Here is a 22,005-nt window from a genome sequence, read left to right on the forward strand (position 1 = left end):
GTAAAATCAAAACATGTAGAGATAAATGACCATCAGCGTTTCCACAGCTAAACCCTGGTGGAGGTGGGGTTCACACTCTGACCTCAGGCTCAAATGATTTTTCTTTCTGGCCAAAGGGCTCATCCAACTAGCTTCCTGTGTACAATCACAGCTTCTGTTTGCTTAAATGTCCTCCTGAACCTTGAAACATTATTTACTCCGTTTTTTGAAGGGATCTCATGACCCGAGGTTTGGAGCTTATGGTTGTAGACTCAAACCGGATGTATTAGTCTGGTCAGCTGCCATAACAGTACCCCAGAGAGAGCGAATTAAACAACAGCAATGTATTCTCTCATAACTCTGGAGGCTGGCAGTCTGAGATCAAGGTGTCAGCAGGGTTGGTTTCTCTTGAGGCCTCTCTCCTGGGCTTGTAGATGGTCCTCTTTTCCCTGTGTCCTCACGTGGTCGTCCCTCTATGTGTGTCTGTGTCCTAATCTCCTCTCCTTATAAAGACACCAGCCATATTGGAGTAAGACCAACCCTAATGACTTCATTTTAACTTAATCACCTCTTTCAAGAACCCACCTCCAAATACAGTCACATTCTGGGGTGCTCGGTGTTAGGACTTCAACAGAAGAATTTGGGGAGAACACAATCCAGCCCCTGACCCTTGGTGTGCAGAAACACTGAGCTTGGTAACCCAGAAGCAAGATGGTGCCCACAAAATAATAGATGTTTTTAATTCAGGTTTCACCACGTGCCCAGGACTTTGCATGTTTTATTCCATGTTAGTGTCACACAGCCTAGAAAATTATGTCTTACAGGACCTGTTTTCTAGATCAGATAGCTAAGAATGGGTAAGTTTTTCCCAGCACGGGGTAGTGTTCATAAAACCCTCCAAGCTCCTGCAGGTTGCTGGATCCAGATACTGTAGCACACTCCAGGGGGCGCTCTTTCTCAAACACATCGCAAGGCTTTTACTCAGAGCCTGACTGATCTTAACTCGCCTGGTATAAACCCCAGTGGTGATGAGAAACAGCTGAGACCAGAGGCACTGTGGCTTCCAAGGCAGGCGCCATCAGAATTCTGTCCTGAAAGGCCACTTAGCCAGGCCCAAGGAGGCTGAAGGACATGTGAGTACTGCACGCCCTCACATGCCGAAAGCAGCAACTCTCCACCAGCCAGGCTTGAAAGCACATGCCCAAGGCCATTGCCTCTCTGAGGGGCAGCCTGTCTCCCAGGAATGTGGCCATGATAAACGAGAAATATGTATAAAGTGTGAGCTCTTGCCCCAAAGGGTGCTGAATAAATGCCGGGTATTATACTATTGTTTATTTGGGCTACCCAAGTGCATTGGACTGAACAAGAGTATTTCTTTCACTGACAACCGTGGTCATTGTGGTGAAGAGATTCATGTTACAACATATGAATGATGTCTCTGTGTACATGTGTGTGTTTGTGCGTGTGTGTGAGTGTGTGCGCACAGGTTAATATTTGGTGTGCTGTGGAAGGAGATGGGGGCTGCGTTCAGCCTGGAAAATGAGCTGGGAATTTCAGGAACGTTTTGGTTACCCACAGTTCCCCTTTGACAGGCTTGCCCAAAGTATCCGACTTCTTCATGGAATCTCTCATCTAAAGGGGAGCTCAGGGATCGCCTGATCTTGGTCTCTCCCTAGTTTCAAACACCTCACTGTAACATTCTGAAGATGTGGTTAACCGACTCCTGCTTGAACACTTCTGCTGATGGGGACCTCACCACCTCTGGAGGGGCATTTGTTCCTTCTGCAGACAGCTGAAGAGAAAGAAGGAAAGTAATCTTTCTAGGGCATGTTGAGTGTTTCAGGCACTGTGCCCAAAGCTTGCTATATGCCATTTAATTTACCTCGAAATAGGTTCTACTGCTGTTCTTATTACCACTCTCAAGGCTTCCTGTGGACCAGGGACTCTCCTTTATGCTTTAGATATATTAAATCATGTAATCTTTCGAAACACCCTATGAGGTAGGTATTCTTACTTCTCCATTTTGTGGATGATGAAACTGAGGCTCAGAGAGGTTAGTCAACTTGCTCAAGGTCACACAGATACAAAGTAGTTTTGAATACAGAAAGTAGGATCTGGAATCCACATTCTTGTTGCTACGTTGTGCTGCTTTTTAAATTAATTCTGTGTGTGTGTGTGTGTGTGTGTGTGTGTGTGTGTGATGCTTCTTATCATCCTAAAGTCAATTACAAGAAAGTCAAGTCTCAGTGAGTTGACCTGCCTCTGTGTGACTCCAAACCTTTATTATTGCTGTAACTCCAGGTGGCCTCCAGTCATGACAAAGAGCTGTCTGCACCGACTGTGACAAAATCAACCTTCGTTGGATTGTGGTCATGAAACCAGGCAGGCTTCAGTCACCCCACAGTCACCCTGCAGGCTTGAGTCACTCGCAGAGATCTCCAATCTAAAAATATGCATAAAAATGCATTTTTTTTTTAGTTAGTGTCTCCTCTTTATAATTTCTGCCTGCACTACTCTCATCTGGATATTTTGTCGTCATCCTTCTAAAGAAGGAAATTCAAAGTGGGATAGTTATCCCTGAGCCCCAATTACATGGAGCAATCTAGATGGGCCAAAATGAACAGAATTGTAATCTTCTAGTTGTTTATTTATTAAACTCGTCAAATAATTGACAAGTAAACCAAATCTGTTCAAATATCAGTGGTCAGCTACCTGTAATCTGCCCAGTTACACATATGCATGTACATACCATGCACACATGCCTGTGGCTGGGTGGTGAGATACAGGCTCTTTAGCCATTCACCCTTACCTCATATTTTAGTAGCTATACCTTTAATAAAATATTGATATTTGGATGCTAAGTCCTCCTTCTTTCTCTTCAAAATCATCTTGGTTATCCTGGCTATAAGTTTTCCTATTGATATAGGCTTGATTTTTAAAATTGTGTTAAAGTGTCTATTGATATCTTCACTGTAACTATCTTTAAAATATAGCTTAATTGCCCAGCCAGTGTTTCTCAGTGGTTGGACAATGACCCATGAACCAAGGGGTCACTAGTTTGATTCCCAGTCAGGGCACATGCCCAGGTTGTGGACTTGATCCGGGGTAGAGGGAATGCAGGAGGTGGCATATCGATGATGTTCCTATCTCTTTATCCCTCCCACTTCCTCTCTCTCTCTAAAGATCAATATAAGCATATTAAAAATACAGCTTCATTTAAGGAGTGCTGACACCTTCTTTTAACCTGCGATTGTGCAGTTTCCATTTTACTTTTATTTTCTTTGAAATTTGCCTAAATTTAACAATACTGTCCATAAAATTCTTATATACATTTTGTTATATTTAGCCAAATGCTTTTTACAGTTTGTATGTTGCAAATATTATCTTATAATATTATTTTTAATCATATTTTTAAACTTTTTAATAATTTATTACATTTTAATTACAGTTTGAAAATCAGGAATCTTCATAGTATGTCCTGTGGAGTCTTGGGGTTTGGGAAAGGTGTGGCTAGTCTGGGAGCCTTTGGTGGGGTGAATGTTGATGCAGAGGGAACAGACCTCAATTCTCCCATCCTTCCCAATACCACTCAGATATCGGAATTTGTATTTTATCCTATGGAAAATGGGAAGCCTTTGGAATGTTCTAAGTAGATTCTGTCTGCTTGATGGAAAACAGGTGGCAGAGGAGAAAGAGTGGGCACAGCAAGATATGTTTAGAAACTTTTCAAGTAACCCTGCCTAGCAGCAATCCTTGCTGCACCACATTAGAATATAATATGTTAGTGGAGGGGGAACAGGATTTATATGGGATGAGTTTTGTAGATACAGCCAACAGGATACTGATGAATTAGATATCGGCAGCAAGTGGAAAAAAGGGATCAGAAATTATGCCTAGATATTTTTGCTCAAACACCTCTATAGATGGTGGTGACTTTGGCTAAGTAGGGGAAGACTAGCAGAGAGGTGGGTTTATGTGTGTATCTCTCTATGTGTAGGAGAGAGGCAGGAAGAAAGTGAGAGTAAGAGCATGAAATATTGATATCTAAGTCAGGTGTGGGAATACGTCTAGGTATGGGGAAATTTCTGGGAGGCAGACACACACACAGGCAAATATTTTGAAAATTTCTGGGTATTGACAAGTGGACACATTCCTTGCATAGTGTGTTACTTAGATAGTAGAGTGGTCATGCCACTGAAGCTAGACTGACTTGAGTCTTGGTTAGGGTTGGGCACATTAGAAAAGTCACCACACTGTTGGTCAATCTTTTTTATCTGTGTAATACCCTGTTTTAATTGGGATGCTTTGTCTGCAAGTAACAGAAAACTTCTCTTCAGATGGTTTCAATAATATGGAGGCAGTAAGATAGGTGGAAGCTCTAATTTGGTAAAATTAAACTAGCAAACAGAATTGTCAAGATCATCAATAACATAATTTCCTTTTCTATTTTAACACTCGGTGTGGTTTTAAAAGTCCTGCCATGATTTTAAGACAGCTGTCACATTTCTAAGCACCACAGGCAGAAACAGCAATGTCCAGTGGACAAAGGGAACTTGTTATATCTTGGTTGTCTTATTTTTAGTTTTAAAGAAAACCTTTTCCCAGAAGTCACCCAGTTGACTACCTGTCACATCTTATTGGACAGAATTGTACTCCCTTCCCCTGCATAATTCACTCACTGTCAAGGGGAGAGGTTTACAATGGATCGCCTGAACCAAATCGAAGTCACCCCCAGGGGCTGGGGATGCTACTGACCTTCCTGACAAGCATGGCTACATAGAGGAGCTAAAGAATCTGAATAAAATCTAGATTTTGTTAGAAAGAAGGAAAGGAAGCTAATGGTTGTTAGGAACCATTAATGTCTGTTTGGACCAGGATATTGCAAGCAACAGAGATCTACCCAAGAAAGTTCAAGAAAACTCTTTTTAAAAACTATACTATGGGTCCCAAGTGAATCTCAGTTTAGGAATTTATGTGTGTAGAGTCAGTGGTTGGGAGCTATAAGTGGAAAGCAGGTAGGAAATAGGGAACTAGGCTGGCTCTCTTGGCCTCTCTCCCAAAGTCCCCAAACATCTTGTTTTTCTATACGCATTCACCATCTCCTCCCCATCAACTGTTTTTTACTTTCTTTTATTTGTATCAGGTTGGACAGAACCCTTGTTGTCACCGTGCTCCCAATTGTTTGTGGCTCCAGCTGGATACATGTTCTCAGTTTCCTAATTCCAAAATTCCTGAAAGCTCATGATGATTAGCTCAGCTCATATTTGACTTTTTAGTCATAGATTGTTAGTCATTCTCTGGGGAAGCTGAGTTTTAGTGTCCAGATCCAATTATCTGTGACAGCAGAGCCTGTGGGTTAGGGCAACTCACCTTAAACAAGGTTTATGGTCGAGAAATGTGAAGGACAGTCCTTGCAAAACATGTCGAATCCAATTATGTTCTGTTAAGCTTGTGAGGATTACATAAAAAAAAAATACAAAGTGAGTCCTCAATACATTTTCACTCTTTCTTTCCTCCTTCATTCATTCAACAGTCATCGATGAAACATCCACTTTCTTCTAGACATTGGAGATACATGGACTAAAAAGATACAATTCTTACAAGAAGTCACAGTCAGTAAGCTAAGCATTCTTATGCAGTCAGTTCAGAACCTCTAGAGTGTAAATAGAAGATGAACACCTAACTCAATCTCAAGCCAAGACTTGACCTGAATTATAGTGTCTAAGGAGTTAACCAGGTAAATGTGGGTGAGGGATAAAGGACACCAAACATGGATGAAAGATTGAGAAACAAATGAACAGTCTCAGGGACTGTGGTAAAATACCAAAATGTCTAACACTTATGGCATGAAATTCTCAGAAGGAGATAAGAAGTAGTGTGCGGAAGAAATAGTATTAAGAAAACCTTCTGAATTTGACAAGACCCATAAACTTGATTCAAAAGTTGAGCAAACCTCAAACAGGAAACAGATAAACCAGGAAATCCACACCCAGATCCATCATAATTAAACCACTGGAAACAAAAAAATGAAGAACTAGCTTGAAGACAGAGAAAAAAGTATTCATGTCAGAAAACAACTGTTTTTATGGCTATAAATTTCTCATAGGAAGCGTGGGTGCCACGAGGGAGAGAAACAACATTTTTAAAGAGTTGAAACACAAGTATAGTCAACTCAGAATTCTCTATCAAGTGAAAAATTTCTGCAGAAATAATGGTAAAACAAAGTTATCCTCAGATGAAGGAGAACTAAGAGAATGTTGCCAGTATGCCGACTCTCATCACTAGAGAACTTTTTTTTTTTAGATAGAAACATCAACTATATCATGTCTCAACTATATCATTTCAACTATAATGATAAGGGTAAGATAACAGTGAAAGGATGGGAAAAATTATGCCACACAACTATTAATAAAAAGAACACCAGAGTTCATATCAAGCTACATTGATATCAGACAAAATAGAATTCACAGCAGATCCCATGGAGAGGGATAAAGTGAGACATTACATGATGATAATAAAATCAGTTCACCAAGAAGACATAAAAATCTGGAATGTTTAAAGTGCATCCTAATAATAGAGCTTCAAAGCATAGAAAAGAAAATTTGCCTGAGCTGAAAAGAGAATGTGCAAATCCACAATTACATTTGGGTATGTGACCTCAGCACTCAGTAATTCAAGCTCTGTTCTCATTAATCAATAGAATTAGTGGAAATAGAAAGTCTACAAGGATGTAGCAGAACCAAGTAACAGAATCAATCAACTGGACATTTTTTTTTTTTTGCATTTATATAGCAGTCCAATCAAGAACAGAAGAATACATACTTTTCAAGTAGAGACAATACCTTCATCAAGAAAGAAACCATCATAGGTTACTTAATAAAGTAAAAATTCAAAATGCTTAGTATCATACAACATTTGTTATTTTACCATAGTAGATTAAACTAAACATCAATAGCAATGATTACAAGAGAATCTTCAAACACTTGAAATGAAACAATGTGCTTCTAAATAATGCATGATAAAAGAAAAATTTTCAAGAGAATTAAAACAATATTTTGAACTGAGAAAAAATATAACATAAAAATTTGTATGATTTTGTTAGGGAAGTTCATAGAGAATAAATTCATATCATTAAAAAATAAGAAAGATCGCAGATAAATGATCTAAGCTCCTACCTAAGAAACTAGGAAAAGAAATGCAAAATATAACCACATCAGTAGAAGGAAGGAAAAAAAATAAAGACAGAAATCAATAAAATTTTAAACAGAAGAACAGTAAATAACATCAAACAAAAATCTGTTTTTAAGATAATAAAATATATGTATCTTTATCATGATTAAACAGGAAGAACAGAGATAAGACAAAATTTACCAATCAGAAGTAAAAACTGAGGTAAAGTTACAGAGATCCCAATATTTAAAATATAATAAAGGATTTCATAAAGAACCCTATGACCATAAATTCTATTACTTAGATGAAATTGACCAATTCTTCAGAAACCACAACTACCCAAATTCACCAAGATGACCCAGACAACTTCCAACAGTGTTGTTCTTATTAACAGATTAAGTTTATAGTTGAAATATTTCCAAAAAAGAAATCCTTAGGCCCAGATAGACACACTAGAGAATTCTACCAAACATATAAGGAAGAAATAATACCAATTCTGGACAAGCTCTTCTAGAAAATAGAGGGAGAGATGACATTTCTCACTTTATGAGGGTAGTATTACTCTGATATCAAAACCAGAAAAAGGCACTACAAAAATAAAACTATGAACCTAATTCCTCATAGACACAAAAATCAACAAAATATTTGCTAATCAAATCCTCCCAGAAAATAAAAATAATACATAATGACCAAATAGGATTTGTTCAGAGAATGCAAAGTCGATTCAAAATTTGGAAATCAGTCAATGCAATCTACTATATTAACAGCCTAAAGCAGTGATTTTCAGCCATTGTGGAATAAGAATTTTGAAAACATGCAATACCTGACTATTTAGTCAAGGGCACTGACCTTTCTCTCTTAGATTGTGAAATAAAAAAAGACAACGGATAACACAGCAATAGCTGTCTGGTATGAATGAATCACAATTATATCTATTTGTGTTTGTTTTTTGTCAGAGTGGCAAAAATTATTATTAGGTGTGCCTCAGAATTTTAGTAATTAGATGTGTGTGCCATGAGATAAAAAAAAGTTGAAAATCATTGTCCTAAAGAAGAAGGAAAAAAACATGATCATATCAATAGATGCAGAAAAACATTGGACAAAATACAGCATTATTCATAATAAAAATTCTCAGCCAGCTAAGAATAGAAGGATATTTCTTTAAGCCTATAAAGAACATCTACAAAAAATCTAGAGCTAACATCATGTTTTCTATTTCTAAAACTACTATAGAAAGGCAAATATAAACTTGTCTAAATGGTAGATGAAAGTTGGAGTACTCACAGCAACTGACTTTAAGACATAGAAAGCTGCACTGATGGTGATATTGTGTTCTTGAAGGAATTGACACATAAATCAATGGACCATAGAGAATCTATAAATAGACTAACACATACATAGCCAATTAATTATTTCCAAAGATACAAAGGCATTTCAATGAAAGGCAGTCTTTTTAATAAATTGTTTGAAAGCAATGAGAATCCACATGCAAAATAATAAACTTCAATCTAAATTTCACACTTTATACAAATGCTAACTCAAATGGATCACAGATCTAAATGTAAAGTATTAAACAATACAACTTTTCAAAAATTTTGTGACCTAGGGTTAAGCGAGAAGTTATTAGATATTACCTCTATAGTACGACCCATAAAATTTTAAAAAATGATAAATTGAACTTCATATAAATTTATTTTTAAAAATATATGAAAGACACTGTTAAGAGAATAAAAAGACAAGTCAGAGACTGAGAAGAGTAATTAAAAACATATGTGACAAATATGTGATTTATGTGCAGAATATATAAAAATTCTCAAAATTTAACTGAGAAAACAAAAAAACATTTTTTTAATGGGCAAAATATTTCCTTATACACTTAACCAAAGGGAGAATACAGAAAGACAAATAAGCAGATTAAATGATGCTCATTATCATAAGCCCTGGGGGAAATATGAGTTAACACCACCATGAGATAACCGTGAATAACTATTAGAATGCCTAAAAAAGTTACTGACAGCACCAAGCTGTGAAGAGGATGCAAAACCACCGCAAGACTCATCCATTGCTAGTGCAAACTCAGCATGGCACAGCTACTGCAGAAAACATTTAGGCAGTTTGTTATCAAGTTAAACATCCATTTATCATATTCATATGACACAGCAATCCTACTTCTAGCATTTATCCTGGAGTCATGAAACCTTTTGCTCACACAAGAAAACCTGCATATGAATGTTTGTAGCAGCTCTATAAATTGCCCTGAGCTGAAAATAACTCAGATATCTCTCAGGGTAGCAAACTGGTATGTCCATACAGTTGAATAGTTTTCAGCAATCGAGAGAGAGAGAGAGAGAGAGAGAGAGAGAGAGAGAGAGAGAGAGAGAAATACACAAAACAACTTGAATGAATCTTAAAAGCTTTATGTTGTGTGAAAGAAGCCCATCTCAAAACTTATGAGCTCTATGATTACATTTATATGATGGTGTCAAAAGGACAAAATTAGAATGATGGGGAACACATCGATGTTCTCTAAAAGTGAAAGAAGAGGAAGGGATGTGACTACAGTTTGGGGGGAGTCACAGAAACATTCTATCTCTTGACTGTGGTGGCGGTTACAAAAATCTATACATGTGTTAAAATTCTCAGAACTGTATACTAAAATAAAGTCAATGTGAAAAGGAAATACATGGGAGGTGGATAAGAGGGGGTAACGCAGGGACATTTTAATCCCCTCCACTTCTAGAATTGCATTGAATGACTTCAAACCTTCCAGCAGGCAGTGTGATACTCCGTGGGGATTCTTCATGGAACATGCTATTCTATGCAGAGACATCCAGTCTTTGGGAGGACACTTCCCTCTCTGTAACCCTCTCAGGAAACCCTCTTCTTTGCACAGGAGCCCTCCCCTCCTACAGCCCAGTGTTCTGAGGAACTGAACTAAACCAGCTCGAAGCTTTGTGAACAGGGAGGATGTGGACTTGGCTGGCCCAGAGCAGTAGACGATGCAGCCTCCAGGTGTTTTGTATGTTGGTGACACGTCAGCTCACAATGTGATCCTGATCCGATGCAGTGGGCTGAGGATCCTGCCCATGTACATGGTGATATGATTGTTTTATGGACTGAAAAACAGTCTTACACAGCGGGGGTGGGAGGGGTGGAGAGGGCAGTGGGAGAATCAGGAAGGATTAGATGTTGGGTTGGATACACTCCACAGTCTTCAGAGAGACCACATGGACAGTGATAGCTTTTGTAGAGTTTTCTGAAACCATAGGGATTATGAGATGTGACATGAATGTTTTCTCCGCACCTGGCTGGTTTGTGGAGTAGTTAGGATAATATTTATTCACTCAGTTAATATTGAGTGAGCCAACCCTCAGAGCCAGGCACCATGATAGACACTGGGGACAGAAAACATTCGGACCCTGAAGAGGCCCTGCCTACCAGCCTGGCATCTTGGAAGATCTCTGGGGTTCGTGGGAGAAAGCATCTCATCTAAGCAAAAAGTGAAGTGAGACCCACTTCCCCAGAGAGGACAGGTAACTTGCTCCATGTGCACAGGTAAACTCCGTGTCTTCTGTGGGCAATCAGTGAGCATGAAGTCATGGTCATGAACTTCAGAGCTGCACAGTCTGGGTTTGAATCCCTGCTCTGCTAATCACTGCCTGTGTGACATTAGGTGAGTAACTTAACCTCTCTGTGCTTTAATCCCCTCATCTGTACAAGGGGGTAATGACTGTTCCTACCCAAATTCAGGATAGGAATAAAGAATGGAGAGTGGAGAATGTAAAGTTCTGGCACCTGGAAAACTTTCAGTGCACACCTGGCACATAGCAGACATTCAGTGAATGTTAGTTTTTATTCTCCTCCCCCAGCTCATTGCTCTTGTAGCACAAAGCAAATCCTCTGAGTTACTCTCTTGTTTAATTCCTGATTTGCACAGTTTAAGTACATAGGAAAACTTTGGCTTTAGCATTGATTTTTCTTGCTTCCATATCCCATGACCTAAGAAAGCACTGCTCATCTCTGGATGCAGGCTTCTTTCCGTGTAGAGAGGGAGAGGTCGGACTCTTGACCTAGATGGGCTCCGAGGTCCCCTCAAGCTCTGGCATTTTACGCTCCAAGAAGAGAAAAATGATGCTGCCAAGGCTTCATAATTCCTACCCAAGGCCTGAAGGAGCTGTTCCCCATTGGACCCGAAGACCAACATTTCCCCCTAGTGGTGAATGGAGAGCAGTGGCTGACTTTCATGGGTGAATCTGTTCAGAAAGTGTTCTTTCTCAATGTGAGGTGGGCAGGTGGACATTGAGAGTAGAGTGATTCTAGGTGGTACACAGAGACATTTCTTAATTTCAGTATTGAGGATTTAAATGCAGTGTGTATTGGAAGGAACACACGACATCGTGCATCAAACTTATTGATTATATGGACCTTGTTTGTTCATGGTTAGAGGAGAAAATAAAATAGGCAATTAAACAGTTAACTACTAATTAATAGGGATGGAAACGTCTTGGAGAGGAAGCTCAGAAAGTTCTGGTTTTTAATTTAATTTTTACTTTTATCAAAAGTACATGTGCATATGTTTGGAAAGGATCCAATAGATACATGAGACTTCAGAAAACCTGTAGTCCTGTCCCAAACCAGACTCTACCTTCTTCCTAGAGGCAACTGTAATTTTTCTGAGCTAATTCTTTGATAATTGCATAAATATTTTCAAGTGACACGATTATATTTCTAGGTTTTTCTGTTTTTGACATCATACATTGACTTCCCAATAGAGAAGAAAATGGGATTTTGCTTTCTTTCATCCACCCTAGACTGCTATCCCTTCTTTATCTCTTTTACCCTTCCCAATATTTCCTATTGCTCCGTCTTCCCCATATACTTATCTAGCAATTTTAAAGCTCAGTATTACATTATTATGTATATAATGCTCTTCTTAGTTGACCCAGATCATGGGATTATATTTATTTTACTGCAGAATATTGACCCATGAAGTCAATTAATTTTTGTTTGTTTCATTTGCTTATTTTCTATGTACTTATGATGAATTCAACTCTGAATTTTCCAACAGTTTTGTAACTCTCGTATTTGGATCCTGGGGTTCACTCTTTCCTCTTCCCGAATTTACTCCTTTCTTTAGAGCAAATACATCAAACTTGCTAGGTGATTTCTGAGGAAAATAAAAAACAAAAACAAAAAACGAGAACTTTAAGTACTTGCTTGTCTGAAAATATCTTCATATGAAATCAATCGATTGCCTGTGCATAGGAGTCTTGGAGGCAAATCTCTTTCCCTCCAAACTTTTAAGGCTTTTCTCCATTGCCTCTGAGCTTTCTGTGCTGCTGCTTGATTTTGTATGGAAAATGTATCCCCTTCTCTCTAATACCTGGCCCCTTGTCTGGAAGCTTATATATATAATTATCTCCAGCTAAAGCCCTTTGACACAAACTCATCTGCCTCAAATTTGGGAAATTGTCTATTTTTTTTTTTTTGGAGAATTATTCATCTCCAAATTTCCTACTCTCTCTGACTAAAATTCCTATTATTTGAATATTGACTATTTTAGATGTCATATTTTTTCTCTCATCCATTTTCTATCCCTATTATTTTAATGTACTTTTTAAGAAATTTACTGAATTTTATCTTCAAAAGCTTCTGTTGTTGTTTTTCAAATCTCTCATATTTCTCTATATTCTTTCATATTTCACATAATTCCAAGAGGTCTTTTTGTTGCTCTTTGAGAGTCTATTTCATAGCTCCCTTTCCTTGTTTTGTAGATTACATATAGCCTCTTATCTCATGAAAAATACCAATTGTTGTAGTTTTAAAAAACGTTCTCTGTGATTTTCTTCTAATTTCTTCCTCTGTCTTTCTTTGTCTACCTGTCTGTCTGTCTGTCTGTCTCTGCCTGCCTCTCTGTCTCTCTCTCCCTTTGTCTGTCTTCTGAATCTCTCTCTCTCTCTCTCTCTCTCTCTCTCTCTCTCTCTCTCTCTCTTTCCCCCCCCCCCCCCCATCTCTGACTTTCACATTAGATGCTGTCAGGTGGATTTGGCTGGCTGCCAATCTATAGAGATGGACACTGATGTCTGATTAGAGTAGAAGTTTCCTGAGTGTCAGAGGAGCTTGTCGTTGGCTTTTTCACCTTAGGGAGACTTAACTGGCTGTTTTCACTGGGGAACTCCTGAATCCAGTATTTCTTAGGTCTTTTCTTTGCACTAATCCAATTCTCCAGAGGGGACTCTTCCGATCTTCAGAACGTACATTGACTGTGGAAGCTCAGCGCAGGGCAAAGGAGGAAATTCCATGTCTCAGCCCTGAGCACATGAATGTTCACTTGTTTTTCCTCTTTTCACTGTGGCACCCCTATCGCCACACCCAACTGTTCTTGGTGTCCATCTGCCCAGAGACCCTGTGCTTTATCTTCTTTAGGAATAAGCCCTCTTTTCTATCCAGGTGAGGGGAATGCTGCTGATAGAGGGAAAGGGATCTAGTGATCTAACTGCTTTTCAACAGCGTTGCTGCAGTTGCCGCAACTCTTGCTTTTCTGCCCACCTTCTCTCCATCCTCAGAGGAGCGCAATGCTGCCAGTGTCCCAGCCTCTCAGGGGTTCCCTGCTGTAAAACAAGTGGCTTCTTGGCTTCCTTCGCTGCCAGCCTGGGTCTGCTTTGGGGTCTGCTAAGGTAGTTACTACAATTCAGACATCTGCTTTCCAGCTTCTAAAATTGTTGTGCTCTTCTCTCTCCTTTGTCCTTATGTTTTTCTGCCTTCCCTAATAATTTACCTGTCATTTTAGTGTTTTCTTTATGTTTTGAGGGTGGAGAGGATGGATAGTGTGAGGGATGTAAATGTATGATGTGTGCTTGTGTGTGTGTGTGTGTGTGGGGGGGTTCTATCTATACCCTTTAGCTAGATGTCTCATAATGATTGTTTTTTAGAATTCCATCCCCCAGCAAAGAACCCCTCTACAATGTGAGTGACAAAAGAAGTATTTGAAAGGCAGCCATGGCATGAAATATCCCTGTGTTCTTTGAGAAAGGCCTGGATGCTGGGGGCTGACCTGGGATTGTCACCACCTCTGTGGAGTCACAGGAGGAGAATAGGAATTTTTTAGGGTCTGTACGAGGAGTCAGGCTCTGTGCTCTACTCCTTAGCATGTTATCACGTTTCATTTTAATGCAGCAACGATTCCATAAAGTAGATACAGTATTATCCTTGTTTCACAAGAAGGAAACAGCAGGTAACCCACAGTTTAAAAGAAACGCACGGCATTTGAATAAAGAATAATGATTGTTCCACTCCTGCAAACCAAATTCCTTGCGTGGCTAAAGACCAAACAGAGCCCTGTTTTTCACAGTTATCCAAATTCTTCCTGTCATAAGCTCATGCTGCTTGACCTAAAGGAAGGAGAGGGATGGCTGAGAGTGTGGTCTCTGATCGGGAACTCACTCTGTGACCTTGGCACATTGCTTTCCTTTCAGGGCTTCCATTTCTGCATCAGTAAAACAAGGTCATCGGAATAAATGGTCTGTTACATTCTGATGATCTATCTTGCAGATGGTGAGCTGGAGGTGCTGAGAGCTTCAAGTCAGATGGGAAGGCAAATGCCTGCCGGCCACCCTCTAACTCTCTGTTTATTCTCTTTGCAAGAAACTTCCCAACAGATAGCTCGACGGTCTTCCAAATGCCATTGGGCATGAAATATGGGTTTTTCCCAAGTCCCTCTTCAGAACTGAATCTCTTTACATCCCCTTCAGGGACTTCAGGGTCTCCTCTTAGCTGAAGGTAAATAAATACTGTAAAATGTGGAATAGAAATGGAAGTCAAAGGAGAGATTTGGGGAAGGGAGGCAGCGAACCCTGGACCTTTTGCCATATGGTCTCAACACTTTGATTATTTTATGAATGCATCAGGTGACACGCTGGTTTCTTCAAAGCCATTCTTGTATAGACCTCTGAGGTTTATATGATAATTCATATGAATTTAGATAATGAGGTAATTGGATTTAATGACTAAAGCAGTAATTTAGGAAGAAGAAGACATCAAATTATTTATAATAATAATAATGGTTACTTATACTTGTATATTACTAAACAACTTTAAAATGGTAATAACTTCCATTTGAAAAATGGAAGCAATTATACAGATAATTTTGTTCAAGTCACTTGTGGGAAGATTAAGAATCTAAGACCCAGAGAGATGATGCAATTTGAGTGAAGGTTTGACTTAAATTATGCTAATTCTTGATTCAATGCTTTGTCCATTGCTGGTAACATTAGCCCATTTTTCTCTAAAAATGTCATGCTGATTTAGAACCCATGAATGATATCTATATGGTTGACTATTTATTGATTTGCTCATTCCTTTGAGTGATAATGATGGTCTAGGCAAAGTAAGTCTTAGGTCACTTATATTAGGGAAAATAGAAGGCACAGTGATATAATCCTAATTTCAATGTCAGTTATCTAATCACAATTGTGATGATATTAGTAAAATAAAATAAGACCATTTAAAAAGTTGGTTTTTATTTAGTAATTTCATTTTTTACTTTTCCACCTATATTATACATCAGCGTTTTCTATGTGCTTTGGAAGAATTATCTTATTAAGTCATCGTCATGCTAAATGAACTAGTTATAATGGTTATTCTCATTCCCTGGTGCACAGAGAGGTGGATGTGTTTCTCTGGGCCTACATGTGGTATTTGGAAGAGTTGGGTCATAAACTTGGGTAGTCCTACCCTGAAGCTTGGTGTCTTCATTGCTGAACTACAATCCCCATATTTCCCCCAAATTGAGAACTTTTACAAGAATCACTCAGAAGATAGATCTCACATTTATATCAGGTGTACCATTTTACTGCAATTTTACTGGTTAAAAAAGTCATTTACAAATACTTTAAGAAACATTATTTTTTTGAGAGGAATCCAAAACCAACTTATCACAGATGGTGGGGCCTTGTAATATTTTATTGCCATCTCATCCTCATCATATTAAACTTGATTTCTCTCATCCTTCAATTGTTTCATGAGAGAGAAAAGATCACAACTCTGTCTTTTGAGACTTGTGAAAATAGGTAAATTCTTTAACCTCTTTGTATCTCTGTTATATTAATTCAAAAATAGATACAGATCAAATAAGATAACTCATGAATTCTTTTATTCTATAGTTATTTATCACTTGCATAACTGATTACAATGGAATGTTCACTGAATTAATTTCAGTACTTAGAATCAGGAGGAATAGATTTAAGTGGTGACTTTGTCCCTTTATTAAATGATTTGGGGCATATATTCTCGCCTACAATTTATGGAAAGTAGTATCATAATGATGGTCTAGGCCCGTGGTCGGCAAACTTTGGCTCGAGAGCCACATGCGGCTCTTTGGTCCCTTGAGTGTGGCTCTTCCTAAGCCTTAGGAGTACCCTAAGTAAGTTAATAACAATGTACCTACCTATAGAGTTTAAGCTTAAAAAATTTGGCTCTCAAAAGAAATTTCAATCGTTGTACTGTTGATATTTGGCTCTGTTGACTAATGAGTTTGCTCTAGGCAAAGTAAGTCTTAGGTCACTTATATTAGGGAAAATAGAAGGCACAGCGGTTTCCCAAGGGTCGTTGGTTGAAATAAGATCACATGTAGGGAAAAATAAACCACAGTGCCTGTCATATAATAGGTGTTAAATAATTGTTTTTCATCCATTTAATATATTCACACCCCAAACTTTATCTGTCTACTATCAGACCTTGTTCCTTGAGTTAAGCAGATTGCTTACACAAGGTAGGCAGTTCCAACTGTATTGAAATCATTTGCCTGAAATGTTTTCTTTCTCATTCAACATTGCTTGTTTACATGGTGTCGGATCAAATAGAAGAGTGGAGAACAATGTGATTCATGATCTTCCTCCACAGAGGCAGCTGCAACATAAACGATGTCTCAGGAAATAGGATAATCTGTTTGTATGACCACGACTCTGTGATCCCTGACCTTTCTTAATCTTCAGGGGTGGGTATGTGTGGCACCTTTGTCCCAGGTGGAAGAGCTTATTAAAAAAAAAAAATGATCCTGTTGGATTTTTTAAAAATATCATTGCAGATAGCTTGAAAATCTTTGATATATTTTAAACCTTCTCTTGATTCATAGGGCTCAAGAGTTCACATCTCCCTCTTTGCAAAAGTAACAACAAATTCTCCTGAAATCCCATCTCTCTTGAGGATTTGGGATGCTCTTGGGTGTCTGCCACAGTGAGAAAACAAGCTGAAGGAATGTGGAAATGTGAAGCCATCTGGCTGCTGGTCCACTTTCACACCGGCTCTAAGGGTCACTGGGAGCCCTCCAAGCACTGTGGAGACCCAGTGCCGACAGGAAACATTTGATCCCATCCCAGCAGTCCCCGGACATGTGCACTCAGACATGTGGATGGTCTCTACACTGGAGAAAGATTTAAGCTGGAGAACTTGAAGGAGGTGTTTGGAAAATGATTTCAGTTCCCTCAGAACTATTAAAACCCCAAGTCCCAAGTGCTTTGGTTAATATTACATTTCATTTTTATTCATGAGTGTGTGCCATTAGAAATTGTGACATTCAGGGTGGGAGGGACTTTGGCTCATGTTAGAGACATGAATGACTGACATTCAGTCCCTGTCTCCCAGGATCCTTGGTAGTAGGCAAACAAATGAACAGGCATGGGCAATATGGGGTGATGTGTTAATAGGATCTAGCAGGCATGGATTATGACAGATTCATTCCTAGAAGAGAAGGTGGGCACCTGTTTTATTCAACAGAATCCCAAGTGACTTGAACTGTCATTCATTCAGCAACAATAATGAGCGCTTATGTGTGATACTCTGCGTACTAATTCCTGAAGAGCTGTGTAAAGGGGCAGGTTAGTCAGCATGGGCTGCCAGAACAAAATATCACAGGCGGAGAGGTTTCATAACTGAAATTTCTTTTCTTACAGTTCTAGAGACTGCAGAGTCCATATCAAGGTGCTGGCAAGGTAGGTTTCCTTCTAAGTCCTCTTTTCCTGGCTTGCTGCATGTAGGGAATCTTGTTTCGAGCTTACATGACCTCCTCTTTAAAGAATGAGCTCTCATCAGACCACTGTGGCTCAGTGACTGAGTGTCAACCTATGAACCAGGAGGTCATGGTTTAATTCCTAGTGATGGCACATGCCTGAGTTGCAAGCTAGATCCCAGTAGGGGGTGTGCAGGAGGCAGCTGATCAATGATTCTCTCTCATCATTGATGTTTCTATCTCTCTCTCCCTTTCTCTCTGAAATCAATTAAAATATATTAGAAAAAAAGAATAAGATCTCTGATATCTCTTCCTGTAAGGACACTAACCTTATATGATCAACCCTCCCTCTTTGACCTCATTTAACCTTAATGACTTCCTTAAAGGCCCCATTTCCCAGCCATACTGAGTGTTAGGGCTTCAACATATTAATTGTGGTGGGTGGTATAAACATTTAGTTTCTATGAAGAGGTGATGAGAATGTATCTATGTTAAGTGCATGGAGGTGAGAAATGAGAATCAAAAAATAGTAGTGTGTTATATCAATGAAGGATTAAAGAAGTATAATCAGGTAAAACAGGACATCCAGTTAAATTTAAATTTTAGATTAACAATACATAATTTGTTTTTATATAAGTATCACTTAAATTTTGCATGGGACATACTTATACTAAAACAATAATTTGTTGTTTATCTCCAATTCAAATGTACTTGGGTATTTTGTGTTTGGATTGCTTTACTTGATGTCCCTTGATTGGAGAGCTGTTACTTTCAGGGTACTGTGTGTAGGACGATACAACTGGTGCATTGGGCAGGAGACATAAGGAGCCTGCAGAGGAATCAGAAGGACCTTCTTGGGCCCTTTTCAAAGTGGTGCACAAACGAACTTGAACCTGGAAAGATCAAATGCAAAACTGGAGTGAAAGAGGAAGCCAAGTGGTGTGGGTTGTTTGCTGAACCAGGGAGGCTGATTCAGATGCTCGACTCCCCATGCCTTTTGTACAACTGACATGTTCTGCTTTCTGAAACCTTTGCTTATTCTCTTACCTCTACCTGGGCTGTGGTAGTTTCCAATGTCCTAGCCATCACCTTCTATATCTGACATTCTCCCCCAACATCCTGGGTGTTTATCATTGGCTCCATTTGTGCCCAAGATTTCCTCCTCCCCATTAGTCTTGAATAAATTCCTTGAGGGAAGGATCCATGGCTGATGAATCTTTTCTTACTTTTTAAGCCCAAGGGTATTGCCTGTTTATCCCATCTCTGTGAGTTCTTTGGGGAACAGTGCCTATGTCTTGACCAGCTAACACAAGGCCTGGAATATAGCAGGTGATTATTAAATGTTGATAAAATAAGTGACACTTAGGAGTATTTTATTACATAACATTGTGTCCAGTTTTTGGAGAGCTTGGGATCCTACTGGTGTCAGGTGGTGGTCTTAAAGGTGGAGGTAGGAGAGAATGGTGAAAGAACCAAGAGTCAGATAAAAATTGTTTTCCTTCCCTCAAGCCCTCATCCTTTTGCTCTTGTTCTATAGCAGGGCTCACCTATACATTTTAGCTTCTACTAACCTGAATCAATTTACTTAAACTGAATCAATACTCTACTTTCCTTAAACTGAATCAGTACCACTGCCCTTAAATTTCACTTATACTAAATGCTTAAATTTATACTCTACCAACATGGAAGCAGTACTTAACCTAAGCATAGAGCTCTATTTAAACTGAATCAATACTACAATTCTAATATCCTTAAGTTATTCACAGAATGAGTACTTTTCTCCAAATGGAAAAGTATAGCTCTGTGGCTCTTTAGTACTAGGAAATCATAGATTTGACCATGATCCTGAAGGTTTGGTGGAGTGAAGCTGAATGGAAATCAATTCTCTTGAGTGCTTTATAGTATATGCTACATTTAAGAAGGCATGATGGCCCATGAGACTGGTACCATTGTCCTCATTTTGCAGATAATAGACCAGGCTCAGAGGGTGTGAGTGACCTGCCTGAAATAGGTGTGCTGAGAGTTTAAAGTCAGGACCATCTGACCCATGTCTCTGCTGGTGCTACTCCTCCGCTTGTCTCCCCACTTCTGCCAGGTTGTCCACGTGTTTTCCTGTGTGAAGAGGGTGTGGATGAACTACATCAGTAAATGACCCAGAGAGAGGAAAACCAAAGCAGGTGCAGCTCCTGGGCTCTAGAACCATGTCTCCACTCAACATTCTCGGAAAAATGCTGGTGACGTTCAGTGTCTTCTTTGCCAAAGCATCTACCAAAACCACAGGACATGAGGGCATGCGGATGGTTCTAAGTTAGATGGTTTTGAATGGGATAAAATATTGGAAAATCATATATCTGTAATAAGCTAATATCCAAATATATAAAGAACTCATACAATTCAATAGCAAAAACAATCTGAGTTTAAAATGAACAGAATATTTGAGCAGACATTTTTCCAAAGAAGACATACAGATGGCCAACAGGTACTTGAAAAGATGCTCAACATCATTTATCATCATGTAAATTAAAATCAAATATACAATGAGAGATCACCTCACACAGGTAAGAATGGGTATTCTGAAAAATATAAGAGGTAATGGGATGTGGCCAGGATCTGGAGATAAGGAAACCCTGTGTGCTGTTGGTTGAAATGTAAATTGATGCAGCCACTAAGGAAAATAGTATGGAGGTTCCTCAAAAAATTAAAACTTAACTATGATATGATCCAGCAATTCTACTTCTGGGTATTTAAAGAAAAGGAAAACACTAACTTGAAAAGTTATGTACCCCCATGTGCATTGTAGGATTATTTACAATAGCCAAGACATGGCAACAACTAAGAAAAGAATGAAATCTTATCATTTGTGCCAACATGGATGAACCTTGAGGGTTGTATGCTAAGTGAAATGACACATACTGTTTGAATAAAAATCTCATAGATATAGAGAGTGGAATTGTGGTTGCCAGATATGGGGAGTGGGGTGTGGAAGAAATAGGTGAACTTTTTTTAAAGTTTAAATAAATTGAATATAGATTATATTTAAAAGAAGAGGGATGCCAGTGTATTGTAAAGTGGCATGAGAACTAACAGTCCTGGATTTTTTTTCTTGGATCTGAGAAGGGCATGTGAAAAACCTTATTTTGTATTTAAAACAGAGATTTTCAACCTTTTAAATTTCATGGCACACATAAACTATTTACTAAAATTTTGCAACAGACCAAAAAATATACTTTTTTGCCAATCTAACAAAAACACAGATATAATTTTGGTTCATTCACACCAGACAGTTATTGTTGTGTTGGCTGTTGTCATTTTTTGATTTGGCAATCCAAGGGAAAAGAGGTTAGTGCTCCTGACTGAATAGTCAGGTATTGCATGTTTTAAAAATTCTCGTTGCACAGGGGTTGATGCTGATCTAAAGAAATGGGGAACTCTAAAAAGCCATGTTTGTGGAGGAAGGTAAAATAAGAGCTAGACAGATCTTCCCATGCACTTGTTAAATAGCTATACAGAGGATGCATCAGATGCTAGGACAGAGGCTGAGGACATGTTATCAGCTGAGCCTGGAGAAATTGCCCTGGCCCAGGCAGGTAGCCCACCTTCCTTATCTGGGGCAGCAAGGGAAACACCAAAGAAAACCATCTGGGAGGAAATAAATGTTTCTCAAAATTTTTAAGTTTTCCAAGGAGATAGGAATGTGAGCAAAAATGCCAACTAGGCAATGACGATCAAATCCCTCATGTGTACATTTTTAGGCACTAAGTAAAGACTTTATAAAAGAGATTGCTTTTTAAAAATATATATATATATATATATATTATTGATTTTTTTACAGAGAGGAAGTGAGAGGGATA

General features: G+C 38.8%; 1 long non-coding RNA gene across 1 annotated transcript in view; it reads left to right on the plus strand.

Annotated features, from left to right (window-relative positions):
- LOC308521207 overlaps positions 1–20,988 on the plus strand; it is a 361,054-nt gene extending 340,066 nt beyond the window's left edge. The window contains exons 3-4 of the long non-coding RNA XR_013996148.1: positions 18,099–18,137; positions 20,250–20,988. This is a non-coding gene — a long non-coding RNA (uncharacterized lncRNA). The remainder of the gene's footprint in view (positions 1–18,098; positions 18,138–20,249) is intronic.
- Positions 20,989–22,005: the final 1,017 nt, after the last annotated feature.

The sequence above is a fragment of the Myotis nattereri genome (assembly GCF_964212035.1).
Source record: "Myotis nattereri genome assembly, chromosome: 1".
Lineage (NCBI taxonomy): Eukaryota > Metazoa > Chordata > Mammalia > Chiroptera > Vespertilionidae > Myotis > Myotis nattereri.